The sequence below is a fragment of the Cajanus cajan genome, chromosome 1 (genome assembly GCF_000230855.2).
Source record: "Cajanus cajan strain Asha chromosome 1, NIPB_CcT2T_4, whole genome shotgun sequence".
Classification (NCBI taxonomy): domain Eukaryota; kingdom Viridiplantae; phylum Streptophyta; class Magnoliopsida; order Fabales; family Fabaceae; genus Cajanus; species Cajanus cajan.
The window spans coordinates 64678559-64701012 of record NC_138517.1 but is presented as its reverse complement, the minus strand read 5'-3'; the positions used below and the strand labels follow the sequence as shown (position 1 = coordinate 64701012).

The following is a 22454-nucleotide window of genomic DNA, read 5'->3' as shown; positions in this document are numbered from 1 at the left end:
GAATTGGATTCTATGACACTTTAAAAGTTTTAGAGTATTTAGGATCTTTATTTCACTTAAATTTTTCTAAGACTGAATTTTCAATGAAGCTTCTTTATAGACTTGTTATAGAAGAATGAATTCTATATGCTTTCTTGATTACAAAATAATGAGGTTCAAAGTTAACACCAATATGTAATGCTTTTATTCAGTTTAAACCAACATTATTCATGCACACATGCTAATCAAAAATCATCTTCTTTAATGTACAATCAAGATATTACTCAAAATAAAAGATAACGGTAGAAGAAGATTGCACAAGTCTTTTATCCTGGTTCAGCCACTCCACATGTGACCTACATCCAGTCCTCAATTAGAACTTGATCAAGATTTGTTCCACTATCTTCATGAAGAAGGTTTACAAGCACACCACACATGCATATACTCCTACATTCAAGATAACCACTTTCTTGACCCCAAGAAAGCACCCCTTGTAGCAACCCACTACAAGAATCCTTACCACTTGAGAAACCCTCTCAAGATTTACAAGTATTCACAAAGAATTAAGGAACGAATTCACCTGGAATTCAGAAGCAAATCTTAATCTTCCCCTTTCAAGAATATGATGATGATGATGATCTTTTCTCAAAGTTTTTCACAAACATTTTTCTTCTTGGATTCACAAAGAAAACTCTCCAAGATTGTCACAAAGACTTCACAAAAACGCTTTTTCAAATTTGATTCTCAGTTCTAACTCTGTTCTGAAGTTTCAAAATATTCAAACTATTTATAAAAGTTTCAGAACCAGATAATCGATTATTTTAAAGAATAATCGATTATTTTGTTCTTCAGGTTTTCTGGAAACCAACCAAGAAAAATATAATCGATTATTTTGCTGGATAATCGATTATTCTAGAGAGTTATTTCTAGGATAATCGATTATTTCACAAATAATCGATTATTGCAGCAAGGCATCCCATTTTGCCTGTTGCTGGAATAATCGATTATATTTAATGATAATCAATTATTTTGAGTTAGTTTTCAAAACTTCGTTTTATGTCTCAAAATAACTTTTTAGTCCCTTCAACTCATCATCATACACTCTCTAATTATTTTAGATATAGATTTAGCTCATGCACACAGCACTCACAACAAATAAACTCATTCAAAACAATTTATACACTAATTCCTATTACATAGCACTTTTCTTTGACTTTGTTTTTTCCTTCTAAGTTGTTATTGTTTGTTGTTGTCCTTGACACACATTTGTGATCATCAAAACTCTTTTAAGCTTCAGAGATGATCTTGATCTCATCAAGTTCAGGCTCCCCTAAGCTCAACAATCTAAAGAAATGTGGGACACATTACAAGTTACTCATGAAGGAACAAGTGATGTAAAAAGATCTAGAAAGCATACTCTTATAAGAGAATATGAATTGTTGAGAATGAATCATAGTGAATCAATTTCTAATTTTCAAAAACGGTTTACACACTTGATAAATCACCTTGTTGATCTTGGCAGAAAATTTGAAGAAGAACTAAATTTTTAAGTTCTACAATGCTTGGATAGATCTTGGCAAGCAAAGGTTACTACAATAGAAGAATCAAAGGACTTAACTTCATTGACCCTTGCAACTCTCTTTGGAGAGCACATCCCCTTACAAATGTTTTGAATGTGGAAAACAAGGCCACATAAAAGCTGAATGCCCCAACGTTCTAAAGAAGCAATAAGAGGAAAAGAAAGGGAAGAAAAACTACAAAGGAAAAAAAGCCTACATAGCTTGGGAAGACAATAACTCAAGCACAACAAGTGATGAATCTGAATTTGAGGAAAACAACTTATGTTTGATGGATGGAGCTGATCAAGATACAATAGTAAGTGATTATGATCTTGAATCTAATCCTGATTATGATCAACTCCAAGAAGCTTTCATTCAAATTCACAAAGAGGCTGTGAAATTAGATGCTTTAAACTCTAAGCTTAAAAGCAAATTGTCATGGTATAAAAATGCTTTAATTAGAGCTGAACTAGAGCTTGAAAATTTGAAGAATGAACATGAAAACTTGCAAACAATTTTGAATTTCAATGAAGCTCATTGTGAAACCTCCCCTTCCTCAAAAGTTGATTGTGAAAGTTGTAAGCTTTTAGAAAGAGAAAATGCTTATTTGAAAAATTCTCTTGCAAAATTCACAAATGGAAATGCAAATTTAAATATCATTTTGGGAAAGCAAAGACATGTTTTTCATAGAAGTGGACTTGGTTTTAATCAAAGCATGAACATGCCATCAAAATCAAAGGAAAGAGTTTTAAAAAGGAACCAATCTTTTAGAAAATTTAAAGGTAATTTCATAAAACAAACTACTTGCTTTTATTGTTGTAAGAAAGGACATACAATAAGAAATTGCTATTCTAAGAAATATGGTGTTCCAAATGGAGAAATGATTTGGATTAAAAAGAGCCAAAGGCTGAGAACTAACCATCAAGGACCCTTCACATGGGTACCTAAATCAATTTTATGATTTTGTTGTAAGAATGCTTGAGATCCAAAAGCTTACTATGGTATCTTGATAGTGGTTGCTCAAGATATATGACTGGAGATCCTTCAAAATTCTCAAGTCTGAAATTAAAGAATGAAGGATTTGTTACATATGGTGACAACAACAAGCGGAAGATTCTTGGCTGTGGAAATATTGGTAACTCTTCTTCCTCAACATTGATTGAAAATGTATTGCTTGTTGAAGGGATGAAACATAACTTGCTTAGTATAAGCCAACTTAGTGACAAAGGATTTAAAATTTAATTTGATAATACTTGTTGTTTAATCTGTGATAAATTGACAAAAAAAATTAGATTCATTGGAAAACAATCAACAACATTTATATGCTAGACTTAGAACATTCAATTACAATTTCTAACACCAAGTGTTTGATAACCAAAGAAGATAATATTTGGCTTTGGCATAGAAAAGCTGCACATATACACATGGATCACTTAAAAAAACTTAGTAGAAAGGAGTTAGTAATTGGATTACCTAAACTCAAGTTTAGCAAGGACATACTATGTGATGCTTGTCAAAAGGGAAAGCAAGTGAAGGCTAGCTTTAAAACCAAAAATCTGATTTCAACTTCTAGACCTTTACAATTAATTCACATGGATTTATTTGGTCCTTCAAGAACCATGAGTCTAGGAGGGAATTACTATGGGCTACAGGTTATGGTAGATGATTATTCAAGATTCACATGGGTGATGTTTCTTGCAAATAAGAGTGAAGCTTTCAATGCTTTTAAGAAATTTGCAAAGCTTGTTCAAAATGAGAAAAATACAAATATCACCTCAATTAGAAGTGATCATGGAGGTGAATTTCAAAATGTTTTGTTCCAAAAATTCTATGAAGAACATAGCATTAATCATGATTTTTCAGCACCTAGGACACCTCAACAAAATGCGGTTGTGGAAAGGAAAAATAGGTCTCTTGAGGAATTAGCTAGAACTATGTTGAATGAGACTAAACTATCTAAATACTTTTGGGCTGATGCAATTAACACAACATGTCATGTGTTAAATAAGTTTCTAATTAGGCCTATTCTAAAAAGAACACCTTATGAGATTTATAATAGAAGGAAGCCTAATATCTTACACTTTAGAGTATTTGGGTGTAAATGTTTTATGCTGAACAATGGTAAAGAACAACTTGGTAAATTTGATGCTAAAGCTGATGAAGCAATTTTCTTGGGTTATTCTACAAATAGCAAAGCCTATAGAGTATATAACAAGAGAACTCTAGTAGTTGAAGAATCAGTACATGTTGTGTTTGATGAGACCAACAAGCAAGAAACAAAGAAAACTGAAATAGAGGACATAACTGATTTGCTTGATCAACCTCCCTTAGAAAATGAACAAAGTGAAATGCCTAAAGAGAGTGAATCAATTGAAACCATTGAAATGTCAAGTGAACAATTGCCTAAGGAATGGAAAACTTTTAAGAATTTATCAATTGAAAATATAATTGGAAACATTGGTAAAAGAGTGTCAAATAGGAGATCCATCAAGAATATTTGTAACACTATGGATTTTGTTCACAAGTTGAACCCAAAACAATAGATGAAGCACTACGTGATGAACATTGGTTAATGGTTATGCAAGAGGAACTAAACCAGTTTGAAAGGAATGAAGTTTCGGATTTAGTGCCATTACCAAGTGATTATCCAATTATTGGAACTAAATGGGATTTTAGGAATAAGCTTGATGAATCTGGAATCATTATAAGAAATAAGGCAAGGTTAGTGGCTAAGGGGTATAATCAATAAGAGGGAATTGATTATGATGAGACTTTTGCCCCTGTAGCAAGGATAGAAGCCATTAGATTATTATTTTCTTATGCTTCAATAATGAACATCAAGCTTTACCAAATGGATGTAAAGAGTGATTTTCTACATGGTTTCATACAAGAAGAAGTTTATGTGGAACAACCACCTGGTTTTGTTGATTTTAGATATCCAAATCATGTGTATAAACTCAAAAAGGAACTATATGGCATGAAACAAGCTCCAAGATCATGGTATGATAGGATGAGCAAATTTTTGATTGAGAATGACTATGTTAGAGGTAAAGTAGATAATACATTGTTTGTAAAGAAATTTAAGAATGACACAATGTATGTTCAAATCTATGTGGATGACATTGTTTTTGGATCTACTAACCTCTCTCTATGTAAAGAATTTGCTAAGACCATGCAAGGTGAATTTGAGATATCTATGATGGGAGAGCTTACATTTTTCTTGGGGTTGCAAATCAAACAAATGAATAATGGAAGCTTTATAAGTCAAAGCAAGTATTGCAATGAACTATTGAAAAATTTTGGTATGGAAGGGTGTAAGGAGGCTGCAACACCAATATCAAACTCATTCAATCTTGACTTAGATGAGAAAGGGATAGCTGTTGATAACTCAAAATACAGAGGTATCATTGGATCACTTTTATATTTGACAGCTAGTAGACCTGATATAATGTTTGTTGTGTGCTTGTGTGCAAGATTTGAGGCAAATCCAAAAAAGTCTCATATGAAATCTGTTAAAAGAATTCTTAAATATCTAAGAGGAACAACAAATGTAGGTCTATGGTATCCAAAAGGAGTCTCACTGAGTCTGATAGGTTATTCGGATTCAGACTATGCTGGGTGTAGACTTGATAGGAAGAGCACAAGTGGTACTTGTCACCTACTTGGAAGTGCACTTGTCTCATGGCATAGCAAAAAGCAAGCATGTGTTGCTTTAAGTACAACTAAGTCTGAATACATAGCCGTTGGCAACTGTTGTGCACAAATCCTCTGGATGAAACAATAACTAAAAGATTATGGAACTGAATTGAATAAAATTCCTTTAAGATGTGACAACACAAGTGCAATCAATCTCACAAAAAATCCAATATTACATTCTAGGACAAAACATATAGAAATAAGACATCATTTTTTAAGAGATCATGTCCAAAAGAATGATTGTGTAGTAGAGTTTGTTGAAACAAATAAACAATTAGCTGATATATTAACAAAACCTTTACCAAAAGAAAGATTTAATCAATTGAGAATTGAACTTGGAATTATCAACGAGTCTTGTTTGAATTGATTGTGAATGTGCACTTGAGTGTGATTGTTTAAATAAAACTTGATTGATGTGTGTATAGAACATTGAAATGTGGTGTATAAAATAGTGTTTTTAAGAGATGTAATGGATGAGGAAAGGTTTATAAGGTTTAAAATAGTGAAACAAAACTTTTCTGAAATAATCGATTATTGTAAAATTTAATCGATTATTGTAAGTAAGACTAGGAAAATAATCGATTATCTGGGAAGAAGTAGAATTCCAGAAGTCTCTGGAATAATTGATTATTTGGCAAATAATTGATTATCTGGGAAGGATTGAAAGAGCAAGCCTCTGGAATAATCGATTATTCTAGAAATAATCAATTATCTAGGAGCAAAAATGAGACATGAGTCTCTGGAATAATCGATTATTTAAAAAATAATCAATTATTTAATGTAGACAGGGTTTTAAACTGATTTTACTAATACAAATAATCGATTATTTGTATAGATAATCGATTATTTACGCGACCTTTGGTTTTCTAGACGGTTTTTGAATGGTTTTATTCGCGCCAACTCCCAACCTCTCACTTTCCTTCATAAGTGACACCTCTCTTCTACCCAATCCGGTATCTAGGGTTTTAGAATCACTTAACCCTCTTGTTTTCTATAAGACCCATTCATTCTCTCAAGTTTAACACACAAACCCTAACCCTAAGCATTCATCTTCATCTTCTCTTCTCCAAATCAAGAACCCATCTTTAGTCACAAAATGGCCTCATCTTCCAAGAGAATCAAGAAGCTTGAAGTCAAGGGGAGCAAAAGACCTCTGCCCACAGGGGCTGAGCAACTGATCTCCAAGTGGTTCGCTGACAAAGAAACCCAAGACTACTACTTTGAGTGGTATGCGGGTAGTGGTATCATTCCTTCGAAGACTTTGAAGTTGGAGTGGTTCAAGAGTGAGGGTTTCAGTTTTCCTCCTCTATTGGAGCATCAAGAGCTTAGAAAGTTCTTGGAGCTGGAAGGTTTGTATTACCCGGAACTTATAAGGCTGTTTTTGTGCTTCACCTCAAGCAATGAGGGAATAATGCAATCAATGGTGAAAGGGAAACTCATAAAGCTAGATGGACCAACCTTGAAATAAGTGGCTAGGATGAGTGGAACAAGGAGCATGAAACCCCAACCTTTCAATTTTGGGGACTTTGAAGAGTTGTCAACCTTTCGGGATTGTCAAAGAAACCCGAAGACCACAAATTACAACAAATTTCTGGTTGGAGGTGTGAAGAAAAACTCTAGGTTGATTTCTTTTATAATAGCTTGGATGCTTAAACCTAGGCTTCATAATAATGCTCAGATATCTAGAGATGATATTTTGTTAATGCATGTTATTAAGAAAAAGGAAAAGATAAATTGGGTTTCAGTTGTGAATGATTGTATCTGGAAGGCTAAGAGAAAGGAGGATGGTCCAATACCCTATGCTTTATTGCTATCTAGAATTTTTGAGAAGGCTGGAGTAGATCTTCAAAGGGAGAAAAAGATAATTCTCCATGCCTCAAACAAGATTGAAAAATCTTCTTTGCATCATATGGGGATGCTAAAATAGGAAGATAAAAATGGGTGTTCAAGGGTGATGTTCCTCCAACACCGGAACTGGAAACGGACAAAGATGGAGTTCCATCTCATGATGACAAACTGCCGCCACAAGTGGAGCCTGAACCAATGCAAGAACAAGAATCGGAACCTAAAGCGTTTTCTCTGTTTGAACAGATTATGATCAATAAGCTTGATGTTGTCATGGAAATGACAAGGAAGCATGAGTCACATTATTCTGGCATTCTTGATCGGTTTGATAACCTTGATCATGAGATTGCAAAAATTAAGGCTCAACTTGGAATGCAAGATGATTCAGAGTGATGCATTTAGAAGTGTTAATGTTCTGTTTTTAGGAGTTCAAATATTAGTTCAAATCTCTAGTTCAAAATTTCAATTTGGTTGTAATGATTTTAATTTCTGAATATTTTAATTTTGTTTTATCTTGGTTATTTTGGTTTGAACAATGTTATTTCTGGTGCAATTAAATTTGGTGATGTTTTTATATTGTGTTTGGTATGAGTTCATCATGGTTACATTGATTTGAATTTTGATATTACCATATTGTGGTTTGAGCAAATGTATGCATTTTTGATTGAATTGATGCACATTTGTTAATGTTTGCTGGTGCATTAGAGATTATACTTATGAAAATGTGGTTGATGTATTGTAATACAATTGTGTTAATCTTGTATCAAGTTTTTTGATACAAAATTTGGTATTAATTTGGATAAATTGGAACAATGCCTATGATAAAGATGCTTGACAAATTTCTTGTTATCAATTTAGTCTTGTGGCATTGATCTTAGGCAAGTGACTCTTGTGCATAGATATATACATGTGCAATCTGCAAAAATTAATTCTCTATATCTAGACATATATATATATATATATACCTATTTGTTTTTTATGTTGTCCAAAGGGGGAGAAAGGTTTGAGTTGTTTTGCAGGTCTGAATATTATAAATATGAACAAGGCAAATAAGCTACTCATATCTAACAATGTGGAATGCTAGTTTACAAAACATATTGGTTTTTCATCATCAAAAAGGGGGAGATTGTTGAGATTCATGGAGTAGTGAATCAACTCAACCCTAGAGTATGAGAGTTTTGATGATAACAAAGGATGGATTCTGAGAGTTGAAGCTGACCAAGGACACAAACAAGTCAAGAAAGGAAGATATGAATATCATGATGTGTAATAGGAGTAGCGTATAAGTTCTTATGTGTTGTATTATTTTGATTAGCTTATTTTGCATGTGTATGCTTTGTGCATGAGTTAATCTTATTCTAAATTGACTGAGAGTGAGTATGATGATTATTTAAAAATACTTGGAAAGATTTTTGAAATATAAAATTGAGTTTTTGAAAGCTAACTCAAAATAATTGATTATCATTAAGTGTAATTGATTATTCCAGCAATAGGTGAAAAGAGCCTTGTTGTAATAATCGATTATCTGTGAAAAATTGATTATCTCAGGAAGTACTCTCTGGAATAATCGATTGTCCTGCAAAATAATTGATTATTCTGTTCTTGAGTGGTTTCCAGAAATCATGAAGAACAAAATAATCGATTATCCTTTAAAATAATCGATTATTTGGATCTGAAGGCTTTATAAATAGCTTTCACACTTTGAAAATTCAGAAGAGAGATGAACTGAGAATCTAAAAGACAAAAAATATATTATGAAGTCTTTGTTACCTCATTGGAGTGCTTTCTTTGTGAAACCAAGAAGAGAAAAATTTTGTGAAATGCTTTAAAAGAGATCATCATCATCACTACATTCTTGGGAGAGAAAGATTTAGATTTGTTTGGAATTCACAGTTTGATTTGTTCAGCTTCCAGGTGAATTCGTTCTTTTAATTCTTTGTGTAATGTGTAAGAGAAATCTTGAGTAGGTGTCTCAAGTGGTAAGGAATTCTTGTAGTGGGTTTCTACAAGAAGTTCTTTCTTGGGGGCAAGAAAGTGATTATCTTGAATGTCGGAGTATATGCATGTGTGGTATGCTTGTAAAACTTCTTCATTGAGATAGTGGAACAAATCTTGATCAGGTTATGATTGAGGATTAAATGTAGGTCACATGTGCAGTGGCTAAACCAGTATAAAATACTTGTGCATTCTTCTCTCACCCTTATCTCTTACATTGATCAATATCTTAGTGATCTTGATTAATATGTTTGTATGCTTAACATTGCTTTAAACTAAATCAAAGTATTGCATATTGGTTGTTCTTAAAACTGGACTTAATCAAGATTAATCAAGAAAGCATATAGGAATCATTCCCATTGGCAAGTCTTTCAAGGCACTTCTTTGAGAATTCATATTAGAAAACTTTAAGTTGAAATAAAGATCCTTAGAACTCTGAAAAAAAATTGAAGTGTCATAGAATCCAATTCACCCCTCACTTGGGCTTTTAGATCATAGTTTTCTTTGGAGGACATTGAGAAGCAATATGTCCTCTTCCAAGACACTTGAAGCACTTGATTTCACTTGCCTTAGATTCTTTGGAAGGTGCTTTGAGAGAAGATTTTTTTTTTCTTTTTCTTTTCTTTTTATTCTTTGGGATAAGGTTGGGAAGAGTGGCCCTCCTTCTTAAAACTCTTGGAATAAGAGGGAGTGGAGTCTTTTCGAAAAGATTTTCTTTTAAGTTGATGCTCCACCCTTGAACAAAGTTGGACAAGTTCATTCAAATCTCTATAAGGCAAAAGTTCAACTTTGTCTCTTATCTCAAGATTAAGACCACTTTGAAATCTAGAGATTGTGGTCCTCTCTTCCCCCCTAATCCCAGCCCTCATCATTAATAACTCCATTGTTTGCCTATATTCTTTTACACTAGATGACCCTTGTTTCAACCTTTGTAGGTTGTCCATAAGCTCACGGTCATCGTATGGAGGAATATGCGTCCTCCTCAAGGCACTACAGAGCTCATTCCAATATTGGATAAGGGTTGCTAAAGAAATCTTCCTATCTTCATTCACTCCATGGCAAGAGAAAAGTTGTTCAACTTTTATTTCCCAATCTAAATATGTTTCCACATTATCTTTACCATCAAATGAAGGAAGAGTAATGTTGGGTTCCTTATTGGAAGACTCCCCATGTGTAAGTTGTCTTGGGGGTCTTTGATAGTAATCATCATTGTGATGACTACTATAAAGGCTTTCACTTGGACGTTGGGTATGATGCCCTTCCTCCTCATGCAAACTTGAAGGGATTCTAACCCCTTTGCCTTTTGGGGACCTAATTGGAGGGACCCTTGGTTGGGATCCATTAGCTACCCCCACCCCCCCCGACAACTAATTTGGCAAGTAGCTTTCTTATTGCCTCATTATTCCTTGCATTCTCTTTTTCTCTTTTTCTAAGTTCTTCCTCTCTTTTTATATTTTCCTTTTCTTTTTTCCTCAAATATTCTTTTAACTCCCTAAGATCATCCCTAACACTGGGTTTACTACTATAGGAGTTATGACCTTGCACACTAGAATGATCACTCATATTTGATCAAGAAAGATTTTCAAAAATAGAGTTCAAAAAGATTTTCACAAAGAGTGAGTGATAAAAGGTTTTCACAAATGTTTTTAAGGTGCAAGATTAGTATAAAAAGGCATAAGTGTACAAATTGAAATATCAAGGAAGGTGGACTACAAGGAATCACTTAAAAACCAAGCCTTTTCAAGTAAAAATCACTGAGCCCTTTTACACTTTTCTTATAACAATTTTTGTACAAGAATTAAGTGTGTGTGTGTGCACAGCCCCCTAGTAGGCAAATTGAAGCCTTCTAAACAAAAATAAACAAAGTAAAAGATCCTAAGCAATTATTATACTACCAAAGTAATAAAACATGCAAGGAAAACAATTAAAGCATGTGCTAGTCGGATTCCCTAGGGTGGGAGCTTGAAGTGACCTTGGTGGTATTCAAGCCACTCCCACAAGCACTACTCCAATTACCCTAAAACTACTTGGTTTAAAGAGGCCAATTACAAACCAAAATCAAAGAAACAAAGGCCAAAAACACAAGTGGCCAAAAATTGCACAAGAGAAAGCAATTAGCAAAATCAAGTCTTCAAGTCTCCAACTTGCTTCCCTTCACAATGAACACCCAAATTAGTCCTCTCCTTGGTGTTTGCTCTCTTAGTTTTTGGTGTAATCCTCCAAAGCACCTTGGACACCGATTCAGGCAACCCATCCACTCAATCCACCAAGAGAGTGTGTGGTTTTAGAAGCTTTTCTCACCTAGGCCAAGAAGAAACCAAACCAAGCGTACAAGAGGCTAAGGAATAAAAACTAAAAAGGAACAATTAAAAGGCTAAACTCAAGTGGAGATTAATGTGAAAAACTTAAGAATATAAAGAAGACACAAAGCTAAAATTAAGGCACATTAAAGAAAGGCAAGCACTCAAAAGATTAAGTCCTAGAATGACACTAGAATGGAATTCAACAAGTAGGTTTAAAAAGAAATGATGCACTTAATATATTTGATTAAAGGTCTTATTCGGCCAATAAGTATTTTTCAATAGTCCAAGAATAACTCCAAGTGCCAAGGTAGGAAAATTTGTCCAAAATTCACAAGTCTAGCAAAGGTCCCCTTTTTACTTGATTTTGATTCTTTTGTTCCTTTTTATGCTTGAATAGGCCTCGGTTCTTTTTTTGTAAGTTCAAGGTCCAGCCACTTCTTTTTTTTTTTTTTGAATTTTATATTTCTCCTTTGCTTGGGTTTTACACTTGTGTTTGTTGGTTTGATTAGCAAATTTTGGAGTATCCTTTTGCATACTAGGGACTCACAACCATTTCATCAAAAATGTGGCATGCATGTCATGTTTTAATCATTTCAAGGATGAAGCATGAATACTTTGAATGCTTTTCAAGGTAGTTTATGACAAAACTGGATGGATTACAAAATAAAAATCATCATTTCATCAATATTTATCATTCAACCAAAAATTTCCAGCAACTCAAACTTAAAAAGAAAAATGGTAGGAACTTAAATAAGGAAGCCTAAAACACAAAGATGATTCACAAGAATGAATATGGCATAAATCAACACATGAAAAAAGAATTATGGATCATGAAAATATGGCAAGATAATGATCCATTTTAGCACAACATTTTAGACAATCAATAAGACACAAAGACATGACCAGAATTGAAAATAGACTAGAGGTTACCCTTGAAGAACTTTTGGCTCTGGATACTACATGATGGAATCCTTGCTAGCATTGATGGAGGGGTGGTGATCAATGTGAAGGATACCTTTGCTCCTTGGATCAAAGCTCTTCATGGGGACGTGTTTTTGGGAGGATGAACGAAAATGAAGGGTGAGGGAAAGGTGTTTGATGAAAGTCTTGAGAAGGCACTCTAGGGTTTGGCTCAGTCCATGGGTGATGAAGGCCACTTCTAGGGTTTTCTCTCAAGGATGGAGATAGGTAGGGTTTGGCCGAAAATAGTGATCAAGGGAGACTAAGAAAAATATCAAGGCACAAAGGCTCTCTCAATATATTAATTTCCAAAGTATCTATGAGGAGGCTAGCCTAGGGTATTTATAGAAGGGACGAGGCATTTAGGGTTACATTTAAGAGTGCATGGCCGAGTAATGCAAGCCAAATGCACTTCAAGTGAAACCTAAATTAACCCTAGATGCTACTTGGAGGCCAAGGATGGAATCTTTAGGTTTGGATAAGCTACGTCTAGGTGCATGATAAGACCATGCAACATAGATGACCTCCACTTGGGCCTAAGCCTTGCCAAGTCCAAAAGTAAATCCAATTCTACCAAAAAACACGTCTACACCTAGTTTCCAACCTTAATAAAATACCTTAGCTATAAAATAAAATCCTATAATTTAAGGCACCCCATAATACAAGAGGAAAATGGGAAATACAAGTAAAAATAAATCCGATGTTTAAGGTACCCCAAAATACAAGGGAAAAATTGGAAATCCAGGTAAAATAATTCCTATGTCTAAGGTACCCAAAATACAAGGGCAAAAATAGGAAATTAAAGATAAGGGAAAAATAGGAATAGAAGTAAATTCTATGCTAACAAGGCTTAGGAGAATGATTAATATTCTACAGCCATAAGAAGCATGTCTCTAGGCATGTTAGCTCCCCTATCCTCTTCCAATCTCCTAGTCATGGACCTAATGATGGGTCCCATATGAAGCTCTAAGGATGGTCCTCCATCATCGTTGATGAACCAAGGCACAAAGGAAGGATTCCTTTGTGAAGGTTCTTAAGGAGAAGGTGTTCTCCACGGTCTAGGACTCTTGAAAGAGATATAATTTTCTGAATTCTAATCTCATATATCATCAAAAGTGATTACAAAGGTAGAAGAAAGACTTATATCGAGTAGGGAAACTTGTGGTGCAAGCTAAGCTAACTATGGTTCAAGAGAACCATGTTTAGCTTAACTTATCTGGCCTAGTCGATTTAGGAGGCTTGTGGAGAAAGCTTTGGGAAGCAAGCTAAGTTAGAAGCTTGTAGCACAAGCTTCCCAAGTGTGCAATGCAAGCCAAGAAATTTGGCCAAGGGAACAAGGCTAGGCGGCCAAGGCTTGATTTCCATATTTAATCCAATCCAAAAACTTGGATTGGTTTAGTTAGGTTCACCAAATGGTGGTTAGACCTAGCTAAATCAATTTCTTGGAAAATATGGAAGAAAAAAAAAGCCCAATATGTGAAATTTGGCCTAGGCCCACATGAAGAATAGCTTGGGCTTGGAAAGCCCAATAACCTCCAAGATAGCCAATCCTTCATGTGTCCTTTGGGCCATAGCTCAAGTAATTGGGCCCTTGGCCCATGGTCCATCATTCCCTCCCTCTTGAAGTGGATTTGTCCTTAAATCTATAAACTCGACCTCCTCCTCATCAAAGGTTGCAAAAGGAATAAGATCACTTACATTAAAAGTATTACTTACTCCATAATCATTTGGGAGATCTAGCCTATATGCATTATCATTGATCCCTTGGGGGACTTGAAAAGGACCATATCCTCTTAGATTGAGTTTAGACTTCCTTTGAGAGGGAAATCTTTCCTTTCTCAATTGAAGCCAAACCCAATCACCCTCCTAAAAAATAAGGGTTTTCTTTCCTTTGCCTTTTTCTAAGGCATATTTCTTATTTTGTTGTTGAATATGGTCTCTAACCCTTTCATGAAATTTTTTTTATAAAATCAGACCTAGATACCCCTTCCTTATGAAAGTAATGATGAGAATCAAGTAGGGGTACTATGTCCAAGGGTTTAAGAGTATTGAAACCATAAACAACCTCAAAAGGTGAAATCTTGGTCTTTTTATGAACTACCATATTGTAGGCAAACTCGATATGGAGCAAGTACTCATCCCAAGATTTGTGGTTTCCTTTAAGGACTGTCCTCAACATGGAAGATAGGGATCTATTAACTACTTTAGTTTGCCCATCAGTCTGGGGATCACAAGTAGTTGAGAAAAGTAGTTTAGTTCCTAGTCTACTCCAAAAAGTTCTCCAAAAATGACTAAGAAACTTAGTATCCCTATTTGACACCATAGTTTTGGTTAGACCATGAAGTCTAACCATTTCCTTAAAGAAGAGTCTTGCTATGTTTCTAACATCATCTATCTTGTGGCAGGGAATAAAATGAGTCATTTTACTAAATCTGTCTACTACCACAAAGATAAAATCCATGCCTCTCTAGGTCCTGGGCAAGCCCAATATAAAATCCATGCTTATATCAACCCATGGAGAGTTAGCAACATGTAAGGGTATATAGGAGTCATGAGGCATTACTTTAGACTTTGCTTGTAAATAAGCTATACATCTAGAGCAAAACCTCTCAACATCCTTTCTCATGTGGGGCCAAAAGAATTTTTCTTTTAATAGACTTAGAGTTTTCTCAACTCCAAAGTGCCCCATGAGACCACCCTCATGACTTTCTTTAACAAGGAGCTTTCTAGTGGATCCTTGGGGTATGCAAATTCGTCCTTCTCTATATAAGTACCCCTCATACACATAGAAACCTCCTTAAGGCTTATGCAAACATTGGGTAAATGTTTCACTAAATTCAGAGTCATTGGTATACAACTCCTTAATGTGATCAAATCCCAAGATTTGGGATCCAAGAGAGACAAGTAAAGTATGTCTCCTTGACAAAGCATCAGCAACATTAGTTTTTCCCTTCTAGTATAGGATTCATATTTCCTAGCTGCATTGCGAGGCCGCTAGAGAAATCATTAACCGTTGGATCATGCTAAAACTTTGATGATATCTTCTTAATACATTGGTATTTAACTTCAATGGTTGGATCGTCAAAATTAGGTCTTTAGCAAGAGATATTATCAGAAGAAAAAAAATGTTGCCCAATGTAAAATTTTTTGAAAAGGGGAACAACCGTTCCAACATTGGGAACGAACCGTTCCAATTTGGGAATGGTCGTTCCGTGCCCTAGATTAGTTTTGTTGAGTTTTCTGGGCCTTCGAGAGCCATCTTGGCCCGTTTAGGTGCTTTATTGGGCCCTTAGGGGCCGTACATGCTACTTTTCCTATTTACAGTGTGAGACTTCTAGAGAATTCATTAACTATTGGATCATGCTAAAATTTTGATGATATCTTCTCAATACATTGATATTTAACTTCAACGGTCAGATCGTCAAAATTTAGTTTTTAACATAAGATATTATCATAACAAAAATGTTGCCGAATGCGTTGGACCCCTCAAGGGTTGTTTGTCTTGCTCTAGTAGACCTTTGTCCTTGGTTTGGGTACCCGTGACGAAATTGGGTGTCTACACGACTCCTAAGAACCTTTATCAAAAATCATTATTAAGGATTAGTCTGATTTTCGAGCATTCCCTAACTGGTGAGATCTCTAAGTAGAAGTCTAAACCATCTGTAGGCAAGATTGAATTTTTTCGTGTTCCAACAACTCAAAGTTACAAAGGTTTGAAAATTTTTTCGTCTTCCTTTCAAAATATGATACAACAAATTAAGTACAAAGGTAATGTATAGAATAAAAATATTTCTTTATGCATTCTCTAAATCTCTATACGTGTATATGCATCTCTATTTTGTTTGAATCACTAAGTTTCCTTTTATAGGCGCTTCAAAGAATATGACAGTTGCAAATCCATGAGTTTTTCTCACTTGACTTGTTTCGTCCGTCTTCTTATTTTGCTTTTTAAGGAGAGAAGTGTTTGTTTGTGTAACAAATGCTTGCATTAAATGTTTTTACCAAATTGTCACTTCTTATCTAATCAAAGAAGTTATTTATCACCTTTTAGGTATCAAATGGATAGAACCATGCACGTGTCAGGTTGGCATAGTATTGAAACAACTTTAACTACAACTTACCCTATTTGTAGAGAATTGTTTACCCTTTTCTAATGCAAGACATATCTTTCTTTCCATTTTTTGTAAAGTGTAGGTACTGAGGAAACATTTTTTGAATTCGATCTAGTAAGGAACATTCAAACTCAGTCACTTCCTTTTTTAGAGATCACAAATGACAACAATTTAATGCATATCTGTCTTTATAAATAAAGTTTCATCTTAGTGCAATTTTCGTATTTTACAAACATTCGTCTTATGAAAAATTGCATCTTAGTGAGAAGTTGTGTCTTATCAAAAGATTCATTTAAGTCATTTTAAAATATTTTCTATTAATCAAAAACCTCTTTGTTCAACAACAAAACTTTAAATCAGAAAGACCTAAGTTTGACTTTTGACCTAATAATTTGTTTGCTTTGCTAGTATTATATCGATTACAAACTTTTTGAGAGTTTTTTTAAAGCATGATATATATATATATATGAATATTTTTTAATTAATGACTAACTTGTTCGACCTCAAACTTACTAATATAGTAATTTGATTGATTTGATAATCAATTTAGTTTTTAAAACAATATTTTCAACTACATGTAAGTATAAATAAGGATAATCATGTTCCTCGAAGCAACTTAGTGACTCATTAACCCACTCTTAAACAAGATGAACTAAGAGTATTTACAGTGGGAGTTGCTTATAAGCAACTCTCAGCCAATTTAAATGGGTCCCACTGTGTCATGTCACTCATAAGCAACTCATACTATATTTTTACAATTTTTGTTTCAATAAAAATTGCTTATAAGCATTCCTATTTTTTTATAACTAATACTACACTTTTTGACACCTCATACTACACTTTTTCCAAATTTTCTATCCATATTTCATCTTGGATCAAATCAATTAATCATACCTCTCCATTTTAAATTTTAGATTGCTAAGCATTGTTGCTTGAAGAAACAATAAAGCTAAAAAATTTAAAACTTAACTTGTCATATAAAATAATTCCAATAATTTTTTTTAATAAATACTATTACTTATTTTTAAGATATACAACAAGCATCTCATTTAAAGTGCTCTAAGATGTCTGACTCTTTTTAATACCATGATTGGACTTACATTGGTCGAAGTGTCCCATTTTATCATCCGTGACAATGGAGATACATGCAGGTGACTTTAGTTAGTGTTCATTAGCTATCCACGTGGTATACCATCATATTCAACTAAACTATGGATATTGGGATATGCTAGCTTTATGAGACGAAGTACAACGTGAAAAAAAATAATGAAATTAAAATTGAAAGAAGAGTAAATAAAATAAATTAATCATTAATATACTGTAAGTATAAAATTTTTTACATTAATAATTAATCATATTTTTTAAATTATTTAATTTTATTTTTATTTTATTAAATAAACAATTAACATGATACTATTAAAATATATAATTGAATATCGATATAAATTTTTTTACATTAATAGTTAATTAACTCAAATAAAATAATATATAACTTTTTCTTTTTATAAAATTAGTTGTGTAGAAAATAAAGAAGAAATATAAATGACTTTAATAATATTAAATAAAAGTAAAAATGTATATAAAGATAATTTTGTAATTGTATAAGAAAAACATTCGTTTCTCCACTTTCCCATGTATATGTTAATCTTCTTTCGTTTTCTCTGTTCATTTCTTCCAGTTGATTTATCAGGTCGGCATAGTAAGTACGGATTCGAATAGAATGAAAAATGCAGCAAATTTTAATGCTGATATGACCACTTTATTTATAAAAGAAAAATATTTTTAAATAAAATACAAATTATTCATTTTTGTACTAGTAAGACCATTCAGTCACCAGGTGGCCGATACTCAATCGGCACCCAAGCGGCCGAACTAGGTAGCCGACAGCCGATCGGCTACTAGATAATCTATAAGTCCAGATCTCCCTAATTAACAATTAGAGATCACTCTTAATTAACAGTTAAGGATTAATTACACCAATAAGTCGATTAGAGACGTATTATCTAATATGGTAATCCTGTTACAGGACCCATGAGAGTCCGGGCCCATCAATGTCAGTATAAATAACTCATGTCACGAGGTCACGTCACTGTTCATTAATTGTTATCGATATCTGTGCTTTGTCCTAACTTGAGCATCGGAGTGCCTTTTGCAAGTACTTCCCCTTTATTGGAATATTCGATCGGAGATCTCGTTCGACCCTCAGCATACAAGAAAATTACGAGTGTGCCCTTCAAACAGGTACAATTTTTTATGATCAAAAAGTATAATTCCTTTTCAATAAATTGATTTATATGAAAAATAAAATAATACTTCTAATTTTAATATCAGTCTAGAAGGATAGAATCGCCAAACTCTAGATAAAGAACACATTGTTTCCTCTGCGTATCCTAGAAATGCATGGTGCATTTAGTCAAAGAACACAAATTGTTTCCTCTACGTTTCATAGAAACGACGCTACATTAAATTCATTTTTGTTGAGTTAAATGTTGAACTGTCATCTCTGATTCATATTGATAAAAGGGAGTACGTATGGCAGAATCTTTGCGCAACGTGTCCTGGTTTGATTTCATTTTGCTTGAATGATCATTGCAGGTGGCAGCGTGGTTATTTATGATCCATGTGATAGACTTTTAGGTCTGTGTGGTAGCAGTATACCAGGGATTCAGATTTCAGACAATGTAAGTCTATTATATGTGTTGGCCACGTACCTGGACACATGTTCTCTGTAAACACGTACCATTGTGTTTCTTCGGTGGGAACATGACTTATGTTTGGTCCCATGGTTTTTCTAATTCGTAATAATATTTAGCAGGTGATATGGACAGGTCTAGATTACATCATAGGAGTGTGCATGTATCACATATTTTAAGAAAATTATCCGAACCGATATCCATCAAAATCAGTTAAGATTTCTATCACTACTACTAGAATATTATTTAACATCATATTTACATCAATTATAGTAAAATCAATAATTTGTAAATAAATAAAAAATAAAAATATATTTACATCAATTTTACTTATGATAAATGTAAAAATAAAATTCAAGAATTGTTTTACATCGATTTTACTTATGATCTATGTAGAAATGAGAACCTAATTTTTTCCCTTTCACTCATCAGCAACTTAAACCCATGCCGCCTCCTCCTACTCCCAATCCCTCTCCCCCATCCACCAAACTCTAAACCTCGTGCTCTCCTCCGGCTTCGCCCCCGACGTCGCCACCGCTGACATCGCCGTCCGTGCCCTCTGCTCCGCCTCCCGTCTCGACCACGCCGTCCAATTGCTCAAGGAATTCGCCTCCAAGCACTGCCCCCCGGACACCTTCACCTTCAACCACCTCCTCAAGCACCTCTGCAAGTCCCGCCCCTTCTCCTCCGTCTATGCCTTCATCGACGAGATGTGCCCCGACTTCGCCCTCAAGCCCGACCTCGTCACCTACACCATCCTCATCGACAACGTCTGCAACTCCAAGAACCTCTGAGAGGCCACGCGCCTCGTCGTTGTCCTCCATCGCGAGGGCTTCAAGCCCGATTGCTTCCTCTACAACACCATCATGAATGGCTATTGCACCCTCAGCAGGGGGAGCGAGGCCATCGAGGTTCTTAGTTAGTTACTTCCCATCTCACGTTGTATATAAGCTAAGTAGATGGCTAGATGTAATGTGTTTCTGTTTGTTCACTTCCTTGATTTGTTATTACTAACGAATGGCCAAGTGGGGTGACCAATAGACTAGCTGCTTCGGACATTCCTGCTGGACTCTCTAAGGCTGTCGGCAGTGATTCAACTATATCAGAGTTAGTGTAAGAGATCAAACCACAGTAATTGTTAGATAGATAGCAGCTACATTTTTTGTTGTTGAAAGTTTTGTGTGGAACTACCATAAAGGTAGTTAACATCTTAGGTACTTTATGTTTAATGAATAGAATTGTATGCGTGAACTACATTTCACAGTTTTTGGTTGGATTGTGCACTTGAGATTTGACAGGGTAAGGCCGCTGGTTCCTTGTTCACTTGAGGGTTTGTGTGTTCTATCATGTTCCGTATACTTGTTATAGGATAGTGAATTTTGATATTGCATTTGTTGTCCTTGTAACTGGGAATGACAATTTCACTAGCAGTAAAAAGTAAATGGATTTGGTTGGGTTAATAAGCATGAGATTAATTAAAATTACAAGACTAGGGCTATACGAGAATCATGAATAGATCAGGATTTGTGCCATATGTCCTGGAGGAATTTGGTATGCTAAATGTGCCTTTTGTGGACTCTCTTGTGGCCTCTGTAAAAGAAGGCCGATTCTAGCCATTGCAGTTTTTTCTCATGATTTTTTTTGGGGGTAGTTATCACATTGTAGGCACTAAAGGAATATACTATGCCCGTGAACCATATTCCAATGTAGATGCTGTGCATGTCACTCGTTTCATAGGGCTTGCATCTGTTGGAAATAGAGATGAACAGGTTTAGCTATTCGTCTCTAGTGTACTCGTTTCTGTTATTTTATATTATTTAATTGAAAATTTGGAATTTAAAATTTCTTTAAAATTTTCAGGGTAACAATTTATACCAAATACATATTGCTCATTTAGCATTTAATCCATTATATCACCTTATTTTAGGTTCATGAAAAGCTAAAACTTATTTGACATTTGAATTTTACTTTATAATAGCAAGTGTTGATTACTATATGTCACCGTCTATTGTTTAGGCTGGACATAGCCAATATGCAGGAAAGCTAAAATTGGTAAATTCACTCTCCTGTTAATATTTTCTCATGACTCAAGTAGTTTAAAAATACAATCTCTGTTGCAAAGTTGCTCAATGAAAACTGATATTTTGATTGCTTTTATTAAAAAAAACTTATTTATAATTAAAAACAGGTTTAGAAGTTCTATAGTTATATAAATTTTTTAAAAAGAGATCCAACAAAAACCTAAAAGAAGTTGTTGTGATGTTTTCAGTTTTTACATAAGTTTAAGAAAAGATCTGAAAAGAAAGGCACCATATAAGCATTTTCTTTTAAAAGCTTATCCAAATACATTGAAAAGCTATATCATAAAAGTAAGGTTTTCCAAACGCATCCTAATTGTTACAGGGCAAAGTTGGATGGAAATGCTAGATTGTTGGACTTCACATAGAAACTGGAACCAGCTTGCATCAGAACAGTTGAATTGGGAAAGATGACAAAGGATCTTGCATCAGAACAGTTGAATTGGAACTCCATTAGGTTTTTTTATTGAGAATTATGAAACAAGGGGTGAGAAGGCTATAAGAAATGTTAAATATCACTTCTTAAAATTTTTTCTTCCCCCTCATTCTCACTTGCTTTTAATTGTCAAGGACCAACTCTGCTTAAAGCTCAAGCTGTTAGATTAGGTTCATGAATGATTTTATTTCTCTAATGTCAAATTACAGAGTTTTTGCTCCCCTGTATATTTTAATTATTTGGATTTTCTTGTTAGTTACATTGTTGTAAACCTGGACTAGTGGAGGAATGAATATGAGGGCTAGGTAGGTCATCTGTTTGACTGCTGGTCTGACTAAAAATTCTAGCTTTACAAGAAAAAGGGGAAAAAGTCATTATGTAGGCTCAATTCAACCTGTAATTCCAATGCCATCAACTTATATTTTGCTTAATGCTTTAAAGGAGTCTGTGTTAAGGCGTACATCATTGTATACTATTTATCAGGTATGCAACTTAATTGGAACTGGCTACAAGTTTTGTATTCATATGTCACTGGTAATATGTATATTCTATTATTTTTGGAATATTTAGGATTATTTCCTATTTCTTTCCTAGTTATGTGACATGTCTTTTTTAACATTGGGTATTTATTTTATTTTATTTTTTTATTTATATTTTTATTCATTTTAAACACTGTTACTCAAGTTTAATTTTAATTTGATTTAAATTTTAAATTTGAATATTGAGACATTATATCAAATTGGAATTCTTTCTTTATAGATAAATTGAACTTTACAATTATTGTAATCTTACTCAATC

At 34.1% G+C, this 22454-nt stretch overlaps 1 long non-coding RNA gene across 1 annotated transcript; it reads left to right on the top strand.

Moving 5' to 3' along the window:
• Window positions 1-18800: 18800 nt before the first annotated feature.
• LOC114915425 (uncharacterized) lies at window positions 18801-22249 on the top strand. Its single transcript, XR_003803424.2, has 2 exons — window positions 18801-20911; window positions 21546-22249. It is a non-coding gene; the product is annotated as an uncharacterized LOC114915425 (long non-coding RNA).
• Window positions 22250-22454: the final 205 nt, after the last annotated feature.